This window comes from Grammomys surdaster, unplaced genomic scaffold (genome assembly GCF_004785775.1).
Source record: "Grammomys surdaster isolate TR1022 unplaced genomic scaffold, NIH_TR_1.0 126313, whole genome shotgun sequence".
NCBI classification, from domain to species: Eukaryota; Metazoa; Chordata; class Mammalia; order Rodentia; family Muridae; genus Grammomys; species Grammomys surdaster.
In genome coordinates this window covers 5149015-5155665 of record NW_021621113.1, presented here as the reverse complement: position 1 = coordinate 5155665, position 6651 = coordinate 5149015, and the positions used below count along the sequence as shown (strand labels likewise).

Sequence of the window (6651 nt, the reverse complement as noted above, 5' to 3'; positions counted from 1 at the left end):
GAGGGGGAGGGAGAGGGAGAGGGAGAGGGAGAGGGAGAGGGAGAGAGAGGGACTCTAGGCTGGTTCTAGGGTCATTTTGAACTTCCTTTCTCAGCTTTCCTTTTTTTTCTTTTTCTTTTAAAGTAGGAAAAATATGGAACGCTTCACGAATTTGCGTGTCATCCTTATACAGGGGCCATGCTAATCTTCTCTGTATCATTCCAATTTTAGTGTATGTGCTGCTGAACCGAGCACCCTTTCTCAGCTTCCTAAGAAGCAGTAATGACCAGTCTGCACCACCAGATCTGGTTTTGAAACACCTTTTGCCATGTACTGTGTACACAAAGTAAGTTTTCCAGAACACACAGATTCTAAGAGCATATCTGGGTCCGGGAGGACAGCTCACTGGGTTAGAGTACTTTCTGTGTAAGCTTGAGGACTTCAGTTGGAATTTCAGCGTCCATGCCCAAAGCTTGATGTCCTCATGCACACGTATAACCCACTGCTGTGTGAGCAGAAACAGAAGTGTGGGTACAGCTCTCAGGCTGTGAGTCTAGCTCCAGGTTCCGTAAGAGACCCTGTCTCAAGAAAATAAGACGGGATAGAACAGGACACTTGACATCTTCCTCAGACTTCCATATGTGCATGTGATATGCATACCTGCATATATGTATATATATACCTGCATATACATGTATCTGTATATACATGTCTTAGGGTTTTGCTGCTGTGAACAGACACCATGACCAAGGCAAGTCTTATAAAGACAACTTTTTTTTGTGTGTGTGTGGTTTTTTGAGACAGGGTTTCTCTGTGTATCCTTGGCTGTCCTGGAACTCACTCTGTAGACCAGACTGGCCTTGAACTCAGAAATCTGCCTGTCTCTGCCTCCCAAGTGTTGGGATTAAAGGCGTGTGCCACCACTACCCGGCAAAGGACAACATTTAATTGAGACTGGCTTACAGGTTTAGAGGTTTAGTCCATTATCATCAAGGTAGGCATGATACAGGCAGAGATGAGAGTTCTACATCTTCATCTGAAGGCTGCTAGTGGAAGACTGACTTCCAGGAAGCTAGGGTAAAGGTTTTAAAGCCCATGCCTGCAGTGACACACCTACTCCAACAAGGCCACACCTCCAAATAGTTCCAGTCCCTGGGCCAAGCATACTCAAACCATGACAACATGTATACCTGCATGTGTGTATGTGTGTGTGGTATGTATCTTTATATACATATGTACCTGCATATACAAATATGGCTAAAACATACACACACACACAGACACACACACCTATAAAGCGTAATTTTTACACTTGCTTCATTCTCTACCCAGGATCATGGACTGTGTTAAGACACAGCTCAGTTTTCTGGATAAATAACTTCTGCTGGGTAGCATTCCTGCTTCACAATTACCTGACATTCCTATTATGTCTGCTAAGCTGCTCAGCTGTATCAGAGCTCTGCCTGGAGAATTGCTCTGGGTTCTCACACATCTCCAGTCTCCTGATAGCCGCCACAGCTTAGCACAGGCTGCATATGGATCTGTCACTAGTGTGAGAACAGGATGATCAATACGTTTGAATATGTATAAATTAGTAACGGTAGCTGGCAGTGGTGACCTACACCTGCAACCCCCAATAAGACCCTTACCCAGAAATCCAAACTGAAAGTCAGCTGCGTTGCATGCCTAAAAATCCAGCAATCAGGTGGCCAAGGAAGGACCTGAACCTCAAAGACAGTGCTGGCTACATACTGAGTTGGAGGCTAACCAGGTCAGTGTGAGCCCCTGCTTCAAACAGAAAAAAACGCAACTGCTACCAGAAGTTCTGATAACTGTTTTTTCACAGAGTCCTTGAGACATGTCTTACTTGGGGCTTGGCCTCTTCACAGGCTTCAGGTCCCTGTGGCCAACCCATATTTCCTGATGTGGGCAGTGTATGGTTCTGCTTCTGCAGTCTTACGTCACCCCACAGATAGCTGCCCAGCTTCTTTGCACACTTCTTTCCAGTCTCTGTTCACATGTTGCCTTGTTAGAGAAGGCTTCCTTAACTACCCACCCTATGAGAAATGGCCCCTCCCTCCTGCCCCTTCCTCCACTTCCTATTTTTGTTTGGTCTGCCTTGTTTTGTGTCTGTTTGTTGTTTTGAGACAGGCCTCTCTGTGTAGCTCTGGCTGTCCTAGAGCTGGCTATATAGATCCGGCTGGCCTTCAACTCAGAGATGTGTGGGTCCCTAACTCCCATGTGCCCCTATTTCTGACCCAGGCTATACTAAAAAAAGAAGAAGAAAATGAACTCTGAGATGGGCATCCTGGCATATGCCTTTAACCCCAGCTTGACGGCAGAGCTGGGTGAATTTAGGCCAACCTGGGTCTCATAGCAATACCTTGTCTCAAAATAAGATTTCTTTTTTCTGAGTATAATGGTGCATACCTTTATTTCCAGCATGCAAGAAGCAGAGACCAGTAGATGAGTGAGTTCAAAACCAGCCTTATCTACATAGGGAGTTTTACCAGCCAGGGCTACAGAGTAAGATGCTTCCTCAAAATAAAATAAAAATAAATGAAATAATAAAATAAAATTTGAGACAAGGTTCCTTGTTGCCCCTGCTCCAGGCAACTTGTAATACAGCTGAGGTTGATCTTGACCCTCCCTAAATCTCGACTCCACCTCCCAAGTGCTCAGATTATGCCGGTACACCACCACAGGCCTCTATGAAGATTCATTCCTTTCTTTTACTTCCTTCTAGATTCCTAACTGAATCCAAGACTTTCTCTCATTACATGTTTATTTATTTGAGACTGGGTCCCTCTGTGTAGCCCTGGCTGTCCTAGAACTCACAGAAATCTACCTACCTCTGCCTCCTTAAATGCTAGGATTAAAGCCATAAACTACCATGCCTGGCTTCTGGTTTTGTTTCTTTGTTTCTTTTTTCAGATAAGGTTTCTCTGTGTAGCTGTGGCTGTCTTGGAACTTGCTCTGTAGACAAGGCTGGCCTGGAACTCAGCACTGAAGGAAAACAAAATCATTAGGAAACAAAATCAGATAGAAACAGCCTGTAATTCCAGCTATTTGGGAACCTGAGACAGGAGGATCATAAATTCAAGGTCTACCTGGGCTACTGAGTGAATTCAGTGGCTAGGCACAGTATTGCACACCTTTGAGCCTAGCATTCCAAAGGCAGAGGCAGGCAGATCTCCGTGAGTTCAAGGCCAGCCTGGTCTACAGGGTGAATTCCAGGACAGCCATATGTTCCAGGACAGTATGTATTTCAAAAACAAACCAAACTAATTAATAACTTAGTTAAAATACATTTTATCGTTAGCAGAGTGTGGTGGTACAACTTTTAATCTCAGCCCTCAGGTGGCAGCAGAGGCAAGTGTATTTCTATGCATTTGAGGCTAGCCTGGTCTACATAGAATGATCCTCTCTCGAAAAACAAACAAAAAAGTTTTATGTGTTTGAATGTTTTACATGCATGTATGTAAATATGCCAGAAGCCACACACATACACCAGGTGTCCTGGCTTTAGAGTTAACAGATGGTTGTAGCCTCTGTATGGTGCTGGAGATCAAACCTAGGACTCTGCAAGAGCAAGAAGCACTCTTAAAGGCTGAGCTATCTCTACCTGCAACTGAGATAGTATTTAGAGTTTATTATTTTTAAAGTTTATTTATTTATACTTTTTATTCTTGCTTTTCTAGACAGGGTTTCTCTACATAGTTCTGGCTGTCCTAGAACTCACTATGTAGATCAAGCTGCCCTCCAACTCATAGGTTTAAGGATATGGTGATGTGTCACCATACCTGGCAAAATTTACTTTATTTTTAATTGTGTGTGTATGTCTGTATTTCACATGTATGTGGGTGCATATGGAGAACAGATTCTCTACAGTCCCTGTACATTTTAGACAGACCCTCATGTAGGCAAGATTGCCGTTGAAGGTATCCTGCCTCTATCTCCTGCCTACTGGTATTATAGGCATGTCCCCCACCCTCATGGCTGCTTAGATTTCTACTGTGTCTACTAGTTAGTCTACACTGAATTTGCTGCCGTTGTTTTTGGTCTAGATTTAGTGTCATGATCTTTTAATCCCTAATCTCTCTTTTCCCACAGTGCACTGGGACTTATTATACTTTTAACCTTTTACTGGTTGACCAAAATTTGTAGCAAAAGAACAAGGTCTTTGCAGCTTTTGCTTAATTCTCTAGTCTCACATGGTGCCACCCTCCCTCTTGTTATGAGCCAGCCATGGAAACCTCCTATCAGTCCCTACTGTGCCTGCTTCTTCCTCATTTAGGATCTTTGCACATCATGTGCTCTTGCTAGCTTCCTTCCTCGTCTGGTTAATAACGCATAGTCCTTCAAGTCTGGGCTACAGCTCACTCCTCAGTGAAAACTTCCATGCTCTTCTGAAGAGGTCATTTGCCTGTACTTCCTCATTGCACTTTGCACAGCGATAACTGAGTCACTTTGAATAACTATTTGCATGCTCTTAATGTCCTTAACTAGTGTGTAAACTCCAAGGGAAAGTGAACTGCAAGCCTTTCTCCCTGGCACACTGCTGAGCGCTCAGTCGATGCTGTTAAAACGCTCCAGTGGCAGAGCCTAGACTAGAACGGAATCTCAGTCCCTGTACAGTATCCTCCACGCCCTAAAATACCACCATCCACTGCAGCCCTCCCTTCCTGCTTCCCAGGGATTAAACATATCAGTTTGATATGTTCTGTTTATTTAGGAGTCTGTGAAACCAATCTGGTAAACAAACCTAGGGTTAACATTACTCTTTATCTAGCAAGGATATTTTAGCATTTAACTGAGAACTCCTGCAGAAAAGATGATCTCACAGGAGCTAATCAAGGCTCCCTGTACCTGAAGAAACTGTCCAAAGCACTCCCTTCCACTCCCAGCTCTTAAGGAGATCACACAAAAGGAACCTACAGCATACTCAACATTTTCTAATGTTTCCAACTTATTTATTTCCTTTTGTTTTCAATTTTTTTAACCTTTATTTTTGTGACAAACTGGTTAGACAGATAGTATTATCCTGTCTTTTTTTTTCCCCCTCTCTGTCTTAAGGGAGGGAATCTGAGACAGGTATAATAATTTTCCTGGTGCTGTACTTGGACTCGGGGGACCGATGTTTAGACTCTTTCATTCTCAGGAGATGACTTCTAGTGTAATTCTCTTTTTACCAAATCACACTGCCTCCAAGTGTGAGCCATCGCTGATATAGTGTATATATAAATCTGAGCCATGAGCTTGACTGGCTAATTATCTTTCATAAAGAGCTTTCCTAGGCTTTTCTCATTCAGTTAGCAGGATGTCCACTCTGAGACTTGACATTTTACTAAGAGTTCCTCAACTTTGGTGCCTGATCTTATTCAGTTAAGCCATAAATGTGAGTATAAGCAGAAAAGAAACGCTTTGCACTCTGAGTAATTTATAAAGTAAAATCCAAGAATCTTGGCTTTTTTCTCCTGAGTCTGTCAAATCAAAACCTTCTTTATCTAGCAAGCAGATGGTATTAGGTTAACAATACTGCATTGCTCAGGTGTCTACCGTTTGCAATAACAAAACCTACTATTAAATATCCCTGTACAGAGTGATTTTTTTTAACTTAAAAATGCCCTTGGATGGTGCATGCCTTTGATAACAGCATTTTGGAGGCAGAGGCAGGCAGAAATATGAGTTCAAGGCTAGCCTGGTCTACCTAGTGAGTTGGAGGACAGCTAGAGGCATCCTGTCTCAAAAAACAAACAAAAAACCTACAAACAAACAAACAAAATGTCTTTGCTCATCCTTTGGATGTCCTCTGGATCTTAGTTCATGAATATATGATTTCTTTATGAGCTGTTGCAGGATGATATTATTTTCTTCTTTGTGTCAAAAACATGTATCTAAGCTGGGCAGTGGTGGCACATGCCTTTAATCCCAGCAGTTGGGAGGCAGAGGCAGGTGGATTTCTGAGTTCGAGGCCAGCCTGGTCTACAGAGTGAGTTCCAGGACAGCCAGGGCTACACAGAGAAACCCTGTCTCGAAAACCTGCCTGCCCCCTCCCCCCCAACAAAACAAAACAAAACAAAAACCCACAGATCTATTTAATAGCGTGGTAACTTTGGCATCATACTTAATCTCGATTTTCCCAGCTGTAACACTGTCCATAGCCACTTTGAACTTGTTTAAAGTCTCTAAGTTTAATGTGTTGGAAAGCACTTAATGATAAAGCCCTGTACACAGCATGTACTGGAATAGTATTCATTTTCCTGTCCTCAGATCAAGAATGTTTCCTCTTAGGGTCCGACAGACTTCGTGGAAGTATGTGCGACATTGTGTGCATATGTGTGATGTGTCTTTTTCCTGGAAATAAAGTCCAGAGTTTACTAGATTTTGGGGTCACTGACTTCTCTGCAAAGGGACTGTATATTTTTCTCCCTCAAAAGCCAAAGGGATAAATGTCTTGTGTGCAGGGCAATGAGTGTTGGCTTTTTAATATTTAGTGGAAGTACTGCTCCTGGGTGCTTTTTTCAAGTTCCTGAGGAAGGAAGGTGACAATAGTCCTAAGGAAGGGCGTCTTCTGGGTCGACCTCCATGAAGTTTTCCCTGTGAGCTTTTAGGACCTCTCTTCTGGTTCCTTTTCAAATTGGGGGAGAGTTATCAAATGCAGTTATGAAG

General features: G+C 43.0%; 1 non-coding gene across 1 annotated transcript; it reads right to left on the bottom strand.

Moving 5' to 3' along the window:
- Positions 1-127: 127 nt before the first annotated feature.
- Positions 128-234, bottom strand: LOC114614401. Its single transcript, XR_003710320.1, has one exon. It is a non-coding gene; the product is annotated as a U6 spliceosomal RNA (small nuclear RNA).
- Positions 235-6651: the final 6417 nt, after the last annotated feature.